Genomic DNA, 20403 nt, shown 5'->3' with positions numbered 1-20403 from the left:
CTCCCAGGCAATCAACACCAGAACAAGAGGACACAATCTCAAGGTGCACCAGGCAAAGTTTAGGCTGAAGGTGAGGAGAAAGTTCTTCACTGTGAGACAGTTGTTAGTCATTGGAATGGGCTGCCCAGGGAGGTGGTGGAGTCCCCATCCCTGGAGATGTTCAAGAGGGGATTGGACGTGGCACTTGGTGCCATGGTTTAGTGGATATGAGGTCTTGGGTTGGACTTGATGATCTTTGAGGTCTTTTCCAACCTTATTGATTCTATGATCTGTGATTCAAGGGCTTTGGGGTGGGGTGGGGTATTTTTGGTAGTACATGGTGATTTCAGGATATTGTTATTACTTTGATTCCTTCATTTCTTTCCTGAAGAGTTTACTTGTCCTCTCCATTCAGTCACCCAGTTTGTGATGTGGGAATGCTACTGCAGAGCTACTGTGAGGGTTAATTAGTCTTGGGAAAACAATTTGAAATGGCTGATTGAGAAATGCTGTCAGAGTGGAAAGCTGAATAAATACCTAGATAAATAAATGTTCCTTTGTAGCCTTATGATTAAGGGAAACCCCATGTACCCAGGATGCTGCCTCAGTTGCTGAGTACTCATCTCCCCATTGCCTGGAATCTTCTCAAGGGGACTCATTTAAACATTTCACTTAGGTATCTGTATCACAAGCACAAAATGCACCACACAAAAGGAAAAGCCTGTAAAGAACCATCAAATTCCACAGGAAGACCAAATGGATTGGCAGTTGGTTTTTTTTTCTCTGGGACTCTTGTTTCTGTGTGCCCCAGTAAATTGTGTGGCTGCAGAACATGGAGCATTCCAGGAGGGAGAAGAAGTCAGAGCCTGTTCTCAGGGTTAGACACAAGGAAAGATGGCAACCAGCACCAGAACAAGAGGACACAGTCTCAAGCTGCACCAGGGGAAGTTTAGGCTGAAGGTGAGGAGAAAGTTCTTCACTGTGAGACAGTTGTTAGTCATTGGAATGGGCTGCCCAGGGAGGTGGTGGAGTCGCCATCCCTGGAGGTGTTCAAGAGGGGATTGGATGTAGCACTTGGTGCCATGGTCTAATCATGAGGTCTGTGGTGACAAGTTGGACTCGATGATCTTTGAGGTCTCTTCCAACCTTAGTGATACTGTGATTCATAGTTTCATAGTTTCATAGTTTCATTCAGGGTTGGAAGGGACCACAAGGATCATCTAGTTCCAACCCCCCTGCCATGGGCAGGGACACCCCACACTAGATCAGGCTGGATCAGTGATCCTCAAGTAAGTATTTGCAAGAGCTCTGCTGCTTCAGTGTGGTCTCTGGTGAGCCATCAAAGAGAAGTTTTTCTGCTGACATGTCTCTTTGGGACACTGTTCTCCTGCCTTTCTCCTGCATGGTGGGGAAGCAGCTTCAAGATGGTTATGGAGATCCCATGGAGAATATGTGTCTGCTTGTACGCTTCTTGCAAGGTCCATGCATGCTGCCATGCTCTGTAGAGAAACTGAAAGGAAGACAAAATGACCATGTGGTTCTTCTCCATTTGTACTTCATTTGCAGTACAAACACCCTGCATCATCACCATGGCTCAATGAAAGATGCCAAAAGAAACAATATTGGAGACCACATCCAACCCAGCATGCCTGTTTTCCTGCAGACCTTCTCGCTTTCCAGCACCAGAGGCTGAATGGCCACATGCATTGACTGCTGCACAGCAAATACAGGGCCTCCTGACAGCAACTGGGATGTCTCCTGTCTCCTTATGTTATAGGGCACAAGGAAGTGATGGCATGACAGGAAAAAATTACTATAGCTTGGAGTGCAGCCATCCCAAACAAGGGTAAGCAGATAGTGTGGAAGGTAATCAGGAGACCTCCTGTGAACAGTGAAGCTGTAACATTCAAGTGCCATGGCCTTATGGGTTCCAACCACCGGCACTGCTATTTCCCTCCGGCTCCATCCAGCTGAAGCTTACTTCCAGGCAAGGTTTTATTTCCCCGCGGGAAAAACGTGTCCTGGAACCTGTGCACGACCAGAGCCCACCACGAGATGGCAGCAACCTTGTATTGCAAGGGCTGAGAGGTTGACTCCGTCACCCGCGGTTCCCACTCTTGCTTCTCCATGACCCTTTTACCTTATAGATGACGTCTCTAGGCTTGATGAGCACCAAAGAACCATGGCCCATCCTGTGGGTTGAAGGAAAAGTGTCCTCAGGCGTGGGCTCTGCAAGAAAACCCGTGCTCTCAACTCTCATCTTTGCAAACGGGCAGATGGAGCAGAATTCACCCAAGTTTTGTGTCCTACCACTGGACCCCAGCTGTGGTATCCCTGGGCTGTCTCATCCAAAATGAATTTGTGATATTCTTTCTACTGATCTGATTTCAATCTAATGGATGAAAGCTGCCAAACTCTCTGAAGTGCCACGTGGAAATGACAAGACAACCCCTGTCATCTGGCCTTTCACAGTGGGTATGCATGGTTGCTGTGTAATGACTTGGACAAAAAGCAGCAAGTGCTCAGTAATTTGTAGTTCACATTCATTCTTGCTGAGAATGCAGACTCCTTCCTGCTGAAAGGAAGAGAAAATGTTCTGCAATCTTCATCATGGGATCCTTGCCAGATCTGGGTGAGTTTCTTCTGCAATGCAAAGCTTACTCTGGTGGCAAGGAGTCCTTCTTTTAGTGACTGTCAGCAGTGCTCTCCTCAGATACTGCACACAGACAAGCATTGTGCTTTGTTCTAGCTTTGAGCTAATGCAACCAGCACGGTGAAGAGTCAGTTGACTCAGGCTCCTGGGATTCTGGATCAGTGCAGGGACTGCTTGTTGATCACTGAAGTGGAGGTGGTGCAGCAGAGCCTGGTGCAAATACAGCAGAAGATGGTGGAATCACAGAATAATACCATTTGGGAGGGACATGTGGAGGTCTCTAGCCCAACCTCCTGCTCAAACTAGGGCTAACTTCAAAATCCTATCAGCCTGGTATGACTTTTTTCTCAGCCTTGCCTGGTTGTCTTGAAAAATTGCTAAGGAGGGAGGTTCCACAAACTCTCCAGGTAATGCAGGGTAAGATCTGGGAGTCTGATCTTGGGCTCAGTGGGATAGCCCCACTGGTTTTCTCTGGTAAGGATGTAAATAAATTATATGGTTGCAATTTCATGGCCAGTTTGACTTGATCCCAAACTGAAGACTGTAACTGGCTCCAGATTTCTCTTAGAGCTCAGTACTTTTGGGACCTAGGAGTTTGCATTTTGCCCGTTGTAAAGAGACCCACAAAGCTGCAGCCAAGGAGACTTTCCTAACCAGGGCTGTAAATCCATGCTATTTGCAGGGACAAATGTCCCAGGAACCTGAGGTTAAAACTTTATGATTGTGCATTAAGCTCTTAGGGCACAGTTCCAGCCTTTTCCTGGCCCTTGCTTTGTGGCAAAGCTACAGCTGCTGTGACTGCATGGGAACTGGTCCAGCTGAAAAATACTCCGCCTGAAGGAAAAAGATCCTTTCTATTATGATCACCAAGATGGCTTGAGGAAGAGGGACATATGGGCTGGGGGGAGGTGGCATTGCCTCTTTCAGTGAGAGCTTGTGCTTTGGTTGGCTTAGGGAAGATAATGAAACTGCAGCTTTGTGGTGGTAAAATAGGCTCATGCTGCAAGCCCTGCACATGAATTCCCTTCAGTAGGGGTGTATGGACAGACCAAAAAGGCTTCATAAAGGTATGGGTCATGCTGATTTCTAAGGGCTGCAAAAAGGAGCCCTTGGCTCCAAACTCTGCTCCTGTGAAGTGGATTAAAGATAAAAACAACCCTGTTATTCACTTTGTTCCTGAGCTGTTTCAGTCCTGTCTATCTTCTTCTCCAAAGAAGCTTGTACAGAAACCATTATCTATGAGCCAAAAGTGTGGCTCATATCCCCAGGGTAGCTCATGGGATCCAGCTCCCCTTGCCAGAGAATGAGGCATCACTGAGTACCAGCTGCAATGTTTCAGGAATGTTTGGTGCCAGCCTGGCTGCTTTTTTGCAAGACCCACCTATTTGTATCTCTATTTTAAGAATGGAGCACCGAAGCAGTCTGGTGATGCTGCACAATGAGCCTTTAATAAGACAAGCCCCAAAACCACATGTCTGTTTAGCTGGAACCACAGACAGCACGAGCACACTCCTCACGCGATGACAGCTTGATTAGTTGGAAATGCTAGAAAGTCTCCACATCCTGTCCCTATTCGTTTGCCTGCACCTGTGTGAATGCCCACTGTTGTCCCCACCAGGATATCAGCAGGTCCTGTAGCTTGTTTTCCATTGAAATATCTCCTCTTAGGTAAATATTACATCTGAGATTGCTTTGCCTGTGGCTTTCCTACCTGGAGTTTGTACAACGGGTCAATGCCCTGCTGGAGATAAGAGAAATACTTGCTGTGAGTGCTGTTTGCTGCTCTGATATGCTACCCTGCTCTTCCCTCATCAGCTCCTCCTTTAAAGGTGTTTTTTGGTTCTTTTTTTTTAATGCTGCTTAAGTGCTGGAGTTTTTAGCAAAGTGAGGGAAATTTAAGAGAAGCCAACAAGTGCTTGGACAGAGCAGGACTTGTTTTTTGCAACAGCCGTGGCTTGTAAATTATTCATCTGTGTGTAATCGAAACACACAGATCCTTAAAGGTCCTGTTACAAAGGGTGAGGTGAAGGATCAGTGAGCTTCCAGCAAAACAGGAAGGTTAACAGGTTCTGGGGAACCCTCTCCAACTACCTGCATCTGCTCTGTGATGATGCCTGTTTGCAGAACAGAACTGAGTTGCTGATAATTGAAGCAATGCACAGATCTGTGTCTGTGGAGGGGAGAGGACATCTGTAAAATAGCTTTGTGTTAGTTTTCCCCGCAGTGGGGAACACAGATTTGAAGCCATTTGTAGTGAAATGTATACACAGCCTGTGGGCAAGTATCAATGCACAACAGGCTCTGGCCTCTGTGAAATGGAGAAGATATTTCCAAAGGCCAGGAGAGATCAGAATGGCCAGCTAAGCAGAAAAGAAGCCAGCACACTTCTGCTCAGCAGTCCTGTCTCCAGAAAAAAACAGACTTCAACTAATTAAAAAGAGCAGATGCTAGCTGGAACATTAATTGGAACACTATCATCCTTTGTCTGGGCTTAAATCTGTATTCTAGTTCTACTGTAGTAGGTTTGAAGAGATAAAGAGTTAACCCTGTGGCTGACTTAACTGTTCTTCTAGATGCAGCATGTCCTTAGAAGAGAGCATAATGCAATATCTATGAATAGGTTTGGATCCTTTTCTTTCAGGAGCAAACAATTCTCTGTCTAATAATGCAGAACCCTCATCACAACCAGCATTCTCAATCCTTCCTTCTCACGGTGTTGTTAGTAAAGTGATCTTAGCTTAGCTTTCAGAGGCCTTGTAAGCAGTGCTGGGCACAGGGCCAGCTGCTGTTCTTCCCCATATGTATTGTATCAAGAGGACTCATCCTTGTTAACCTGTGTTCACCCATGCCACTCAGCCTGTGTGCCTTCTCATTAGACTTGATGTATGAACTATAGAAAGTGCAAAGAGCTCAGCTGACATCTGATATGCTTATAAATAGCCTGTCTGCCCTGCTAGGGTTCTGTAGCTATCCTAACACGAGCAAACACTTGACGTATTGCACTCTTCCTGGAACTGGGATGCTATCGAAGATTTTCCTCTAAAGCATCCAAATTTGGCCTCTGCTGGGAGCTGGGTACTTGACTGCAGGCACCACTGGTCTGTTCCAGATTGGCAGTTCTTCAGTCTTGTCCTGGTCTCCAAATCCTCCCTAGGAGATGAGGCAAAGGCGTCCTTCAACTAATGAGGCTTCCGCTGTTCCCTGCTCTTCCTGCTCCAGTACCCTGTTTTAGGCGGTGTCCCTCAGTACAACTGCAAGCCCTGGTCCTTTCCTACTGCTTCACTCATACAACATGCCTGGGCTCCTGTTACTTTATTCCTGCATCCCCAGGTTCCTCACACTCCACCAGAGCCAGGTCCTGCTTCCTCAGCAGGCTCACCAAGTCCATCAAAAGTCTCGTCATTGAGATTTTGTCCTGTGAAGCTTTCTTACCCACCTAAACAAAACACACTCTGGCTTCCAGTGGACCAAGTGCAGCAAAGACAGCAGCTCATGGTAGCTCCTCTCCATTTTCTTGGTACATATCCCTTAAGCTCTTTTACCTTTTCTGATTGCCTTGAGTGCAACTGTTGTCATTTCTCACCCCCTGCTTGCACCAAATGAGCCTCAGATTTGGTTTCTAAAGAGACTGCCAGAGAGAGAGATGAATCTAGGCAGTAGATCTACAGAGGCTTAAGGGACAGATTTGGATATTTAAGATTTTCCCTGACTCATTTTCTTGCAGATCTGATGCAAGAAGTGAGTCAGATCCCTTCGACACAGTTTGACCTGATGGATGCAGCCGGCAGACAGCTGAGCGGCAGCATGTGGGGCTCATGTTGTTTTGCAAATAGAATAAAGTTCACTTAACACAGCAGGCAGCTGCCTATACCTGCTGTTAACCCAAAGGCCTCTCACCTGAAAACAACCTGCAGATCACTTACCCCATCACTGCTTGCAGCTGGAATTAGCTCCCGAGAGCTCCCGAAGGTGGAGGAGGTGTGTATTTCTGAAGGTGACCCTCTTTCCCAAGAGAGGGCAAAGTGTCTTCTCCTGCAATGCTGACTTCATCATGCTTAAAATGCCCCCAGCCCCTTTTGGGCAGCTGGAACCCTGTCCAAAATACTCCCACTCTCCTCTGGCTTTCTCCCTCAGCAAATAAATGATGTTAATACTAGTCTTAATATAATTTTGCTTCTTTTGGCAGCTATGAATGCTGTCATTACCAAATGACAACCATTTGTCATGGGTCCCTTCAGCCTGTAGGAAAATTCTTCCTTTCCCCCCCGCTCAGGGGCAGGCAAGTGTCTCCTAATGCTGGTGGCTTAGGTAAGTAGCTCTTTCTAACTTGGTTCTCATTGCACTGAGCTCTCATGATTGTCTTCCTTCTGAATGTGTCTTGTTGGCGAGTGACAGCCACAGGCTCACACACTAAGAGAGGTCTGAAATGCAGACGTTGAGCAGTTAGGAGATGAGGTCTGTGGAAATAGGTCTCCTAATATTTGCCCCATGTGTTCTGCCAGCATCTGCCCTTGTCAGCACGGTGTTCTGCTGCTTGCCCTGTTTTCCTCTCAGCCAAGTTCTGGTTCAGACTCTACACATTTTCTTCCAATAGTAAATCAAGTCATTCTGCAGCCTGCATCCCTGCAGGCCATCGGTAGTCCTGCAGGGCAGCGCTCCCATCTTGGGAAAGGCATTTCTCTGGGGCAGCCATTCCCTTGCAATCCCTTGAAAGTGGGAATGCCTCTGAACTGTCTGGAAGGAACTCCACTGTTGCTGCATTTGGGCTGCGGGCAGATTTTATGACTGCTTCTTGAGCTGTTTTTTGTGGTTGCTAACTCTGCCTGTACGTCCCAAAGATGTAAGGTGTGCCCCAACCCCAGGCTTTTCTCTGTGGAAAATGGGGGCAGCAGTGCTCAGAGCCTCTCAGGGGAGTTTCTTTTGGGCATGGCAGCAATCTCACTCTGCTGGGTGCAAATTTGTGCCAGGTTAAGCCTTCACCCTTGAATACCTTCTCTGTTCTGGTTCCAGCACAGATTCTAAATTAGAAACCCTTCCACCTGCATATGATACGAGCAGGGATTTTGCAATACTGGGAGGCTGAGTCAGGCACAGGGGCAAGAGCCATTTCTGCTGCTGAAAGGCTCAGTTGCATTCAGATGCCCGCTGTAATGATTTGCCTTCTCACCCCATCTCCCCATGGGTTGTGCAATGTTGGCAAAGCCACTGGTCAGTCCAGTGGTGGAGGAGCAGCCTTTCCAGCACTGGCAGTTCTGTGGGGCTCCTGGCTCTGTCTGGCTTGGCAAGGGACTCTGCTCCCTGCCTGACCATGGCTTTTTCCCCTGTGAGCAACAGCACATCCAAGCTAAATTGCCTCGGTTTGGAAAGGCTTTAGTTTGAGCTCAGATTGGCAGCTTCTGTCTTGCTGTGAACCTTTTTGATATAGCAGCATGATACCATCTGGGTATGGGAGAGACTAAAAGTGCTTGCTGTGCTGTACCCTCTCCAATGGCCCACCACACGTGTGTTGCATGTATGAAAATTTACTGCTCCAAATTTCCTTAGACAATATCCTGCAGGGAAAGCAATCTGGTGCCTGTCCTTCAGGTCCAGGCCCTTGTGCCTGTTCCCACTTTTTAATCTTTCTAGATAAAATCTACTGGAGCTTGTTTAGGCTGTTCAGATCAGCAGTGACTTTGGGAAAAAAAGAGTGTTTGGATTTCTGTTATCCACATCTTGAGTTTCCTGTAGACCTTTCAGTATTTTCTGAGGCTGGGTGGTGGATAAACCATTCTCAAGGACTAGTTAAAGACTTTTACTTGTTTTCTCAATGCATTTTCTAGTGTCTTGTAAACCATCTTCTGCCTTTGGCACTGTTAAATGGTGAATCGAGTTTTACCACTGCAATATATCCACATTTTGTTGCAGCAGAGGGAATAGCATCCAGTTCCTAACTGAAGGTGTCTCTTAAATTGTTCTAAATGAAATATATAGTGTATATATTCTAAGTTGAATATACAGTATCCCTTTGGGTTAAGCCTAGTGAAACCTCCACCATTTGCCTGATTCACCTTGCACTCCTTGTACACTGTGCTAGATCCAGGATTTTGTACTATGCTTATACCAGGTCAGAGCTTGTTCTCTTTTCAGGAGGTAAATCCTACAGCTCCATTAGTGCAGGCTGCTCAAGACAGCCCCTTGAGCAGCCTGTGTAGCTCCTCAGCAGGCACATGGACTTGATGGCAGCCAAAGGTGGCTCCTGGCACATTGTCATCTTGAAAGTGGGGAGGAGGGAGGAGGAGGCTTGCAATAACTGAGCTGACAACATTTTTAATCTCCTGTCTGGGTTCTAGTGGGCTCCAAAGAGAGTTGAGAAGTGCCAAGTCGTTGAGCTGGCCCTGTGCCATGCAAAGGCTGCCTATAAGTGTGGCTCAGGAGTCTCAGCTCAAGGTGATTTTTTGGCGTTTTTATGCCATTCTGCACCTCTTGCTCAGGGTTGCTGAAGCTTTCTTGCTGGCTTATATTTTTATGAGGACTTGTCTCACCAATTGAGCTCTGATGACTGGGCTACCTTCCCGTCCCCGTTTCCAGACAAGCCATGCTATGTGTGGCTGAGCCTCACCCAGAATGCCTGGGCATGGCCCGGCTCTGCCCCAGCAGAATACAGCTCCACCAGCAGCTCAGCTCAGTCCTTCTGGGAAACCTTTTGCAGGCTCTCATTCCCTTTTTCACAAAGCCTCCATCTCTCTCAATTCTTTGGTCCAACTTTGAGCATGGTGGCTCCTCTGTAGCTCATTTTCTCTTGACTTGACAGAAATGCTAGCCCTCACTGTTCTTGTGGGAGGTGACATTCCACAGCTGAGTCCAGAATTAAACCATTTGCTCCAGACAGCCTATGGAGTTGCTGAAATGCCCTCGGGGCTTTCTCTCCTCCTGCCTGTGTCCAGTTCCTTTTGCATCATATGCTCTGATTTCCTTCCCTCCCATCACCCCTAAAACTGTCACTGTCTTTTGGCTTCCCCATGAACCTTGCTTGATTCTCTTCCCCTAGATAAGACCTAAGCATCTTCATGCACTCCCGTGCTGACTGAGGGGTCCTTGGAAGTTTTGTAGCCTTTCTTTCTCTTGCCCAAGCACCTATGAATAAAATAGAATTAACCAGGTTGGAAAAGACCTTTGAGATCATCGAGTCCAACCTATCATCCAACACCATCTAATCAACTAAACCATGGCACCAAGTCTCTTCCTAAACACCTCCAGTGATGGTGACTCCACCACCTCCCAGGGCAGCCAATTCCAATGGCCAATCTCTCCTTCTATGAAGAACTTCTTCATAACATCCAGCCTAAACCTCCCCCGGTGCAGCTTGAGACTGTGTCCTCTTGTTCTGTTGCTGGCTGCCCAGGAGAAGAGACCAACCCTCACCTGGCTACAACCCCTTTTCAGGTAGTTGTAGACAGCAACTACCTGGGGCCCTGTAGGCAGTGCCCCAAGAAATCCAAAGATTGTCCAAACTCTCTTCTCTACCCTACACAAGGAGCTCTGCTACTGAGGGTAAACAGGTCATTTGTCCATCATTTTGCTGCGGCAGAGTGAGGTCCCCTCTGTTCTATAATGTTTTCTCCTGAAAGCAAATCATTAAGCAGCTTTCTGAGCAGACAGCAGACTGGTACGAATCTCATTGCCAGACTCTTGCCATTTCTGCCAGCTGAAGGCCTGATGCTGGCGCTGCCAAGCTTGTTTGCTGCAGGGCACCGCTCTGGCCAATTCCTCAGTAAACCCCGGGTCGTCATTGCGCAAGGTGTCTGTTCTCTGGGGGGGCCTGCGCAATCCCTGATCCGGACAGACGTCTGAGCTTGATCCTGCTGGAATGACGTCAAAGGCTGCAATATCTTGTCTCTTCCCAGCGCTGGCAGAGCCTGGCCTGGCCACGTGCCGCCGCAGAGGCCACAGCTGCTCTTGAAGCCGTGCGGCTGCCACTGCTTCCACCTGCACGGTGCAGTTAATAGGTTACCAAGGAGCAGCACGGGCGGCCCGTGGCCCTCTGCGCCGTGGACAGCTGCTTACACACCTGGCTCTCCCCTACACCTTCCTGCCAATCCAGAAATCCCTGATTGGAAGCAAATGGAAGTTACTTTTAAAGGGAGCATCCTCCAATGTTAACCTGTGGGCTGTTAAAACTCCAGCAGAGTTGCAGCCTCTCTTGCGCTTGAGGCTCAGCCTGGCACACGCAAATGCTATTTATCATGGAGCTGCAGCAGGCAGCACAGCAGTGAGTGCCAGTACATCCCTGGCTGTGATCTGGTGCTCGTCTCCATGACACTGATTAGGAGAATAGGAGTACATGATCTATAAGGTGCTGTGTGAATGCTGAGGTCTGCAGAGGGAAACAGCCATGGTTAAAGCAGCAGCCTCAGCTTGCACCCAGCCAGCCATGGTGAAGTAAGAGTGACAGACACACTGCTACACTTGGCTGTTTGGAACAGAGCTTTCCCAGTGCTGCAGAGAAGGAGCAGACCAGCACATCCTTGGGGCAGTATAGCCTGACTTCCCCACACCCCGAGGCTCTCCAGCATGCTGCATCCCCAGAGGCTACAACAGGGCAGGACTGTTGTGAAATGCCCGTGTGCTGCTCAGCAGGACGTGATTCATTGCAACCTCCTGGCATCTTCCAAGCATTGCCTGCGCCTCACCAGCCTTCTGCCGGACCTACTCGCTGGTAAGGCAGCTGCTGACATTTCACATCTGCCAGATCCAGTCTGAAGTGGGCTGACTCCAGCCCTAGATTGGTAAAATGATGTTTCTCGTTCAGTCAGCTGTGTGCTGGACCAAGCTATGGTACATTTTGACAGCTCTGCACATAGGTCAGGGAAAGGAGGGAGTGCTTGACGATTTCAATTTTTATATGAGTGCCCAGGCAGTGCTGAGTTCTTCTTAAAAATTAGGCGCTGACAGATTAAGAATAGCTCCCAAGTTTTGATTTTGGAGATGCTGGGATTTTCCAAGTTGTAAATCCAGCAGGAGGAGTTCCAGCGTGCCTGTGGCCGTGCACAGCATCCCCTCCTTGAGGCAGCTCAGCACTGCTCGATGGTAGCTGCTCCCTGGGCACTGCCACATGTGGTGAATGCCCTGAGGAAAGATAAGTCTTTAAAGTAAATATTTAATTACTGGATCAATTTTGATAAAGACCCAGAGTCTGCAGTTTTTTAGCCTCAGCTGAGCCCACCAGTGAAACTCCTTGTTGGTACCAGTGTTACTGTGGGTCCCACCAGCAAATAACTTCCACTTGTGATTTTGATTTTGCCTGCTAAAAGCAAAAACTTTGGCATCCCAGAACCAACATCTTGTCTGATAGTGCTAACCACCTTATTGCTGGGTGTAGAAGCAAAATCAGTTTTCTCAACTGCTTGTGCTAATGAGATAGAAGAAGATGGTCTGGCATGACAATACTTTGCTCTTTGCAAGGCAGAAATTAGCCAGTATTTACCTTAGGAGCTGACAAGAATTCCAAAGAGAATTACAAGAGTGAACTTCACTTAGCTGCCAAGTTTGCATGATCAGTGCTTAGTTATCATGACAGAGTCGATACCTGTTGATTGAGAGGAGTTGTGGTGCTACCTGGAAAAGCCCTGCAGCCTGCATTAGTTCACAAGAAGACCACAATGAACTAAAAGCTTAAGCAAAAATAACATTAATTAAAAAAAAAAAAAAAAAAAAGAAAGTCCAGATCTGAATGTTCTTGTTCAGGCTCTAGGGTAAATCAGCTTCAGAGCTGAGGGCAGGTGCTGCACCCTACCACTGCGGCAGACAGGTCCCAGGTTCACATACTGCGTGATGCACAGAGGCTTAGAGATATCTTTTCCTTGGGAAAAAAAATGAATTAGTAGAGGTTATGGAAGAACAGAATAATTAAATCAGATGTGATGTTCTCTCCTGTTCAGTGATTACAGGTTCTTCTCCTAGGAGCTGCTGTATTCCCTGTGTCACTGGCACAATACAGACATCCTGGGGAAAAAAAGCCTTTCTTTTTTTGATATATTCATCAACAGATAAGCAAAGTGCATTTTATGAGCACCAGTTTGCTCCGAACTGTGCAATGTGCAATGTCAAGACTACTATCCTTAGGGAACAGGTGTTAAAAATGAAGAGCAAGGAGTTGAGGTGAGTCTCTTCTGGCTGTATAGACAATGAAATAGGATTGGGAAAGGACAGGGTTTTCTCTCAAGCAGCATTTTTTTTTCGGGGGGGGGGGGGGGTGGGGGGTGGGTAGGGGGTGGGGAATATGCCAGTAATCAGAATTTAGCTCCCCGTTACTTCTTTTGACACCACTAGGGGTGAATGGTTTGGTTTACTCCCAAACACCTACAGAGTAAGAAAATACGCATCTAACTCACAGGATATATGACTAAACTTCCCCAAAACCTTTTGACAAGTCCAAGGTCAGTGTAAAAGAGAACACTTACTATGATCACATCTGTATTTGGAGGAAGAGTAATCCAGGTCTGAATCAATGTTTTCTTCACTGCTTACATTGCTACTAGGGATTCATTAGATGAGAGAAGAGAAGATTGCATCACAATAGATACTTTTTAAAATAAGCAATCCATTTGTTTGGGGGTCTCTGTGTGTGTGTGTTTATTTGCTTTTAATTATTCTGCTGAGAATATCTGCCCTGTGACAAGCAAAGTAGTCAGCTCTCAACAGCAGGGAAATAAATCTCGATCCAGGCACTGCAAATGGGGAAGAAGCTCCAGAGAGTGGTGCTATTTGAAATAAATTGAGGGATTATTTTGAAAGCTTGTGTGGAGGAAGAGAGTTTTGCCAACTATTACAATTAGACTTCAGAGTAACTGCTGAGTGGGTAATTAGTCCCTCAGGAATGCAGGAGTCTGGACAAATGTAAGACAGAACAAGAGGGGGAAAAAAAAGTGTATGAAGAATTACCTTTAGAAAACAAGCTAGAACATTAGTCACTGGAGGGATATAACTCAACTTTCATTTGTTTCTGTCATGAACAGAAATGCTGTTCTTAACCCCTGCACCAAAGTAGGAAAGAGGGATCTCTTCTCTTTTTAAGGCAGCTGGAACTGCTTTATTAAAGTTCATCTCCTTGATAAAAGGGTAAAGGGGAGTGTAAAGAAATGCACTGAACCCACTGCAAACCCACCAAATGGCACTTACAGTCAAATGGGGGAAGGAATTTAAATAGTTGTGGAACTGGTCAAGATACTCTGTAGTGTTTGTGGTCTTCAGCAACTCCTCCAGCATGAAGACAGAGAAATTAGCCAAGGTTTAAAAGATAATACCTCCCCAATGTTTGCTCACAGGCTGTCTAGAGCAGGCTTCATCTCATTTTCCCATGTGCTGAGCAGCAACCCAACTGCAAGGAAGTGATTCACTTACCCATCATGTTGGAGGATCTTGGCATACCTCTTTGCTGGATTTACAAAGACTTGATGAAATACAGCTCCAAAGAAAACTCAAAGCATGTGAGATGCTTTTGAGGTTATATAGTGCACATGTGGTTGATCCTGTCCTTCCAGATCCCCTGATTCATAGTCCTATGGTGTAACTATTGAACTGTAGACTTATTTGCAGTTTTTACTCTTGTGTTTTTGTGGTTCATTGCTCCCATAATTATCTCAACAGCAGCAATTTGCTAATCAGTCCTCTTTGTGGAATGGGACTAGTATTGCTTTGGATGTTTGATGCTTAGAGAAAAGAAAAGAAAGAAAGAAAAGGAAGAATGCAATTCACAAGAGTCCAGAGAACAAAGAAGCTTTGCAAAAACATCTAATATATTCACTTGTGAATATATGTAAATGGGTCATATTCACTGCACTGTGTGTCTGGAGGGTTAATAGTGGCATCAGCTGAAAGTTCAGGATCAGACCCTCGCACCTGGATCTGCCTGACTTTGAGGACTTTGTACTTTGGTGTGGTCTCTATTCCATAACCTGCAAAGAGACTGAGTCAGCCTCTCTTCTGAGTTTTCACCATATCATTGGCCAAGTGATGGGGTCTCACTTGCCCATTCTGTACTGCTAACCCCAGCCTCACTGTCTGTTGGTGCCATGGTGTGACATTTCTGCCCTGGCAATTCTCCTCTGTGACCTGAGCGAAGGTTACCAATGTTTTTGTGCAGGCTCTGTGTTTACTATTAACAGTGAATGAGAAGCTCCAGATTCCATCAATTGGGTCATCCTCTCTGTTTCCCAATTCAATGTAAATGGCCAGACAGGCAGGCAGTTCTTCCTTGAAACATTGAAATTCTCTTGAAAGGTGTGCCAGTGTCTGGCAGAGCTGGTGTTAGCAATACATCATGGGCACAACAGGATCATTGTTATTCATTTGTGGAAACGTTGCCTTCAAACCCACCATCTCTTCTCACCACCTTCAGCTGCTTCCCTGGAGTGCTCAGCACAAGGATCCTGCACAAACACACCCAGCTCTGGCATATTCCTTCCAGGAGAGGGCAGGGGAATACAGTTTATTGCAGATCCACTTCTGAGCTGGAGCCAACATTCATCATGTCCTGTATGTCTTCCAGGCTATTTTACTATCTTAAACTTGGATGAGCAAAGGTAGGTGCTGAATCTTCTTGAATTGAGTCCGTGAGTTTTGTCACATTTGAAGACCTGCCTGCCCCTGAGTCATCTTCAGGAGGGATAGCTTGGATTTCCCCTTCCTTTCAAACCTCTCACAATGAGCCTTGTGTGTTGTGGTGAAGGCATTGGACTTTGTGCAGCTTCAGGACCAGAGTTTAAACAGCTAGACCTCACCTGTTCTGCTTCATCTCACCACGAAGCCAGAGGAGGCAGTGATGGGGCAGCTTGTCTGTCACGCCTCAGTACACTTGTGTCCCTGCAGTAGGTGTTTTGATTCCCTTGGATGTTTGTAATGTTAGCAGGTGTAGGTCTGCTCATGGTTGCTTCTGCCAGTAGATTAAAATGCAGGGGCTGTACATGGAAACCTGAGGTTTGAGCAAGACCTGGTTAAGCATGGCCTAAAGGAATAATGCCAGAAAGTCAGCTGCCATTTTCTCTCTCAGTAGCTTAATGAACAGAAAATTTGGGAGAAAATGAAGAAGTCTCCCTAGTTCTTCACTGTCTTTAGTAGTCCAGAGAGTATTAATGTGAAAAGAGTCCTAAAATTAGTTTCTCCCAACTTATCTCCCCCTAGCCCCGTGACTCTGTCGTGAAAAGACAATGCAATTTCCAAATCAGTGGAGGAAAGAAAACACATAAAATCAATAAACTGTGGACCCTGCAGCACAGATGCCCTTGCAAGGCCAAGGAAATTAATTTCTGAGATTGTTGTTGCTATTTCCACCTTGTTCTGCAGAACCACAATCAGGGATAAACATATTCTTTGTGTCAATATTTCTGTAGCACCGAGAGAACTCACAGTCCTTATCTGCAAGTGTCAAGGACTGCTAAGTTAAAGCGATAATAATATTACTGGACAGTCTGACAGACTTTTTTTGTCCACTTTGTGTTCCCTGTAAGTGTTCCAGTGCTGAAAGCCACAGGCCAGTGGAGCTCAGCTGGATGTGGCCATCGGCTTTGTGGCACATGGAAGAGATCTGTCTGGAGAAGGCTAATTCAAAAAAGATGAATCCCAAACCAGAATGTTAACTTCCTTTTCATTTTTTGTTTGCCTGATTATTTTTGTACTTTCACTGCAAAAGAGCAGCTTTGATTCGTAAGTCACAGAAATGTGCAAGTAATCAATTCAGCCTGACCGAGACTTGTTGTGCCAAGGGGCAGGTCGGCTCATCAGATTACTAACACTTTGCTGCTGCAGTAAATGGGGAGTAGCAGGGGCTGGGGCAGAACTACCCCGAGTGACCTCTGAAGACAGCAAAACTCTTCCCCTGTGCAGCACAATCCTTTTCCTGGCCCATCCATGAAGTTCAAACCCTTTCCCTGCCAGTCACTTGTGACACAGAGCTACACAAACAATGTAGAGAAGGTGAGAGAACCCGAGGCAGAAAAAAACAGCCGCTGTGCAGCCACATGTGGAAAGGCAAAGCGTGGGCAGAGCTAAACAATTCTTAGGTGTAAACTGTTGGGCTCAGAGTAGAGGAGCCTTTTGCTGCCTTTCCCACCTTTCACGGGTCTGTGCTACGTGGCATAACAACTCGGGAACAACTTCAGCCTACGGTTTCTTTTTAATGTTCTAAAGCAGTGCTATTATTATCTCCAGGGAAATTTGAAAAGGCTTGAATGCTGACGTTTATTTGCCTTTCCTGACGGGATCTTTAACACACAGCTATCAGACAAAAGCCAATGAAAAGGACCTTAACTTTATGTTAGCCGCAGTGTTTGACTGGGCTGAGGGAGTGCTAGAAAGGTTGCCTGAGCAGGGGAACCAGTTTGACTGAGGTTCTCTCCTAAAAGGGGGAGAAAGAGAGAATGGAAAATCCCCAGGCAGGATCACAGGACAAGGATAATGACAGACTTTGAAACAACTTGGTGAAGAGACGAGCAAAGGGGTGGAAGTCTCTTACCAAGATGAGTATGTGGCAGGGGAAAAGAGCAATGTATTTTAGAGCAGGGGCTCAGTTCTGCTACAGTGCTAGGTGAAGGATGCTAATGTTAGACATTGGTCACAACTGCACAGAAACTCAGCACCAAAATGCTATCCCAGCTCCACAGCCATCCCTGAGTCTCATGAAAAGCTGGTAGGGAAAAAAGTGATCAGAAATCACTATGTTTGGCTAGATATGTGCATTTCCGCTGTCAATGGTGTTTCCAAAACCTTGAACAAAACTTAGATATATGTCAATTTGTTCACAGCTTAAGAAATGCATTCAGACATCACAGAGGGATAGACAAGTGACTGAGTCAGCCCTGAGGTTGGACCCTGCCGCCATATCTTGTAATTCTCAGGCTGGGTTTTAAGCCCCAGGGTGCACTTTTGGACCTCAAAAGCAGTTTTAGGCCTTCCTAGCAGACTTGTGAGTAAAACAATATGATCATCCTGGGAAGAAAAATTTCTCACATAAAATCTCTGCTCAGAAAAGATGCTGTAGAGGTTGAAGCTGTGGATATGTTTCACCAAGGACAGCCACAGATTTGGTCTCCAAGTGGCTGTGACTTTTGAATGTTTTCTCGGAATTCTCTGTTGTACAAGGATGAGTTGTGCGATATCCAAACCTGTTTGTTTGGTTTTCACGTCCTTTGTCTCTGTCTAAAAATTTTGTCTGTACAGAAAAAGAGGACTTTGGTATTTGTCCAGGGTGTCCTGATGTCCAATAGCCTGGCCAGGGCAGTAATTCTACAAGAGTGACAGACACCCAGAAATACCTAAGGTACAGTCAATGAACATGTGTGCAAGGGCTTTGCTGAAGTGTCACAGTGCAGCTGATCCCTCTGTGCGTGGCAAAGGGGACCTGGACATATGCAAAACATTTGGTGCATCCAGAACTTGTCACATAGCACGTGAGTAAGCCCTGGTCAGGTTCATCCTGGATTCTCTGGACTCATTTCCCAGGCACTGTGTGCTGCCTACCTGTATTTTAAATACTCCTTTTTCCAGGGAAATCTCCGGAAGAAATTCAGAAGCCTTAGTTACATTTGCCTGATTATCTCCCTTGAATTTCACCTCACAGCGATCACTGTTGCCTTATATTGAATGACAAGATGCTCAGATGGGTCTTCAGGAGTGAAAAAAGCATCAGACTCCCTCCTCCAACACAATGTGCAGCCACACAGGAGCTGGTGCTGGCTGGGCATCTCCTCCATCAGCAGCTCAGGTTTGGATCTGCTTGAGGGCACTGAAAACATCTCACCTTCATATCACCAGCTTCAGCAGCAGTTCATGTCCTGTAGCTGTGTAGGGGGCAATATACCCAGCCTGAGTGAGACTTTTAGGGAAGCAGAAGGGTGGTGGCCCTAGTAAAATGGATGAAATTGAGCAGCAGAACTGGGGCGCACAACATTTTACTTCCAAATAGATAAGTATGGAATTTCACTACCTCTCCAGAGGGAACTGTGGAGCTGGGAACTAGTGTAGCTACAAAATGAAGAGATTTTCTTTTGCAGATGGAAAAACATAATTTAGAGAAACCTCTAATGTGCTCTGATGCATAAGTACATTATAGCAATCGTGAGATTACGATTGTAACTTTTGGTTCTTTTCATGGTAATAAACATCCTACGGGAATTTCATATCTGTGCAGCAGACAGCTCAAATTCCATATGAGTGTTGTCTTGAGGGCTAGGGATATAAATCTCCAGCCCTTTGCATTGCATCAAGCTAAACTTTACCTACTTGGGGAATAAAAGGGTTTCAATTGAGAGAAAACAGTAAAGCAAGGGTTGCCAAAATTCTCTTTTGGGTCAAAATATTTAAGGCCAGCATTTGTACTATCATGATGCTTCTTGTGTCAGTGGAATTACACTAATGCAGAATTTGGCCCTGATGTATTTGTATAAATATAGTATCTAGGAATTTGATGAGTGTGTTTATGCATTATTCATTGAGAGAATGTGGAGAGGAAGAGCAAGATCTGTGCATGAGACCACAGCCCTGAGCATGCTCAGGTCCTTGGGTGATGCCCATGGGGGTGAGGCAGCAGCTGTGGGGTCACCTCTGCTCTTGGGCCCTGGTTGCCATGACTTTCAAGGCTGAATGTCCTCTTCTCATGAGATTGGTTTATGTTTGCCAGACTTTAAAATGTGTTCCTGGCAGTTCTGAAGCAATGCAGGTGGAGGATATTTTTGCCAGTGGAAGGCTTTGAGCTGGAGTTGAAAAGAGAAGAGGCTGCATCTTGGTTCGGCCACAGATGTTTGGTACAATTTTTTGTGCCTCAGTTTCTCCATCAAGTCATAAAGTGAACATGATAATTTTTTCCCTGCAGGACAGCAAGGGCTGCAGACCCATGGCAGGAGCAGGGATGGTGTTCTGTTCCATGTAGCCCTCAATAACATGCACAGACCTGTTGTCTCAAGGTTGTATTCTGAAATCCTAGACCCCAAGGATCTGAAAAATTAAAAACTGAATGTGAAAAACCTCTGACTGAGCAGGGAAACTCATTGCTGCTGCAGCCATCACCCCTGCAATGACTTCTGCACCTCTGCAGGACTTAAATATGTATCCTGATCTATGTCAAACACAGCATAACTATATTTAACTATATTTGTGTGTGTGTCTCTCTATATATATGACATTTATATATATATATATAAAAGTAGTGATGACTGTAATAACACTGAGGGGGACCCCCAAACCCCAATACTTTTTGCTATGCTGGAAACTTTTAGCAGGGCCTATTGCAACAGGACAAGGGTTGATGGTTCTAAACTAAAAGAGGAGCGACTTGGGCTACGCAGATGAAAGAAAGGTTTTACAGTGAGGGTGCAGGAACACTGACACAGGTTGCCCAGAGAGGTGGTAGATGCCCCATCCCTGGAAATATTCAAGGTCAGGTTGGACAGGGCTCTAAGCAACCTGCTCTAGTTAAAGATGTTTCGGCTCACTGCAGAGGAATTGGACTAGATGGCATGTAAAGGTCCCCTTCAATCCCAACCACTCATGAGTCTGCGAAATTACCCTGTCAAGCTACAGCAGGTGGGCAGGAAAGGGTCAGGTGCGAGGGCATGGAGCAGGAGTGCTAGGGAGTAGCAGGGAAAGGGCACGGAGAGGATTTGCATCCTTCCCGGGAGTTGCACCCTTCCTCTCCAGGCGCCTCTACGTGCCCACGGGCTTGAGCACTTCCAGGGGTTTGCCTGGGGCCGGAGATTCCCTTCCAACCCAAACCGTTCTATGACTCACACGCTGCCAGG

The sequence above is a fragment of the Melanerpes formicivorus genome, unplaced genomic scaffold, assembly GCF_026170545.1.
Source record: "Melanerpes formicivorus ecotype bairdi unplaced genomic scaffold, bMelFor1.0.p_v2 SCAF_28, whole genome shotgun sequence".
NCBI classification, from domain to species: domain Eukaryota; kingdom Metazoa; phylum Chordata; class Aves; order Piciformes; family Picidae; genus Melanerpes; species Melanerpes formicivorus.
The sequence above is the reverse complement of the archived record's forward strand: the minus strand, read 5'-3'. Positions refer to the sequence as shown.